We start from the raw sequence: 867 nt of genomic DNA on the forward strand, positions 1-867 counted from the left end.
GGGAATTGTGGTAGCAGCATTCAGAAACCACCCATTCAGGCCAACAATTTTGAACTCAAACCACAGCTAATATCACTGGTGGAGAATCATTGTTCATTTGATGGGAGTGCTAATGAAGATCCAAACCAACATCTCACAAAATTCCTGAGAATTTGCGACACTGTGAAGTCCAATGGAGTCCAGGAAGATGCCTATAAACTGCTCTTGTTCCCATTTTCACTTAGGGACAAGGCAGCTAAGTGGCTGGAATCATTCCCAAGGAGGAGCCTAACAACCTGGGATGAGGTGGAAAGCACGTTTCTGGCACGTTTCTACCCCCCACAAAAGGTCAATAGGCTTCGATCTGAGGTTCAGACTTTTAGACAACAAGATGGTGAAACTCTCTACAAGGCATGGGAGAGGTTCAAGGATTTGACAAGGAAATGCCCACCAGACATGTTCCATGACTGGGTGCAATTGCATATTTTCTATAATGGACTTTCTTATGAATCAAGGAAGGCTGTAGACCATTCATCAGGAGGTTCATTGAACAGGAAGAAGACTGTGGAAGAAGCCATTGAAGTGATTGAGACAGTGGCTGAGAATGAGTACTACTATGCTTCAGAGAGATACAACACTAAGAGAGTCATGGAGCTAAACCATGTTGATACAATTCTAGCCCAAAACAAGGTGTTTGCCAAGCAACTAGCAGAGCTCACCAGGAAATTAGAAACAAATCAAGTGGCTGCAATACACACACAAGATCAAGAGGAAGTAAGCACTGAAGGAGGTGATTGGGAAGAGGCCAACTCTGTGGGAAATCAACAAAGGCAACCATATGATCCATATTCCAACATTTACAACCCAGGCTGGAAAAACCACCCAAAC

General features: G+C 43.8%; 1 non-coding gene across 1 annotated transcript; it reads right to left on the reverse strand.

Annotated features, from left to right (window-relative positions):
• Nucleotides 1–333: 333 nt before the first annotated feature.
• LOC112804477 (small nucleolar RNA R71) lies at nt 334–437 on the reverse strand. Its single transcript, XR_003203091.1, has one exon. It is a non-coding gene; the product is annotated as a small nucleolar RNA R71 (small nucleolar RNA).
• Nucleotides 438–867: the final 430 nt, after the last annotated feature.

The sequence above is a fragment of the Arachis hypogaea genome, chromosome 5 (assembly GCF_003086295.3).
Source record: "Arachis hypogaea cultivar Tifrunner chromosome 5, arahy.Tifrunner.gnm2.J5K5, whole genome shotgun sequence".
In the NCBI taxonomy this organism is placed as follows: domain Eukaryota; kingdom Viridiplantae; phylum Streptophyta; class Magnoliopsida; order Fabales; family Fabaceae; genus Arachis; species Arachis hypogaea.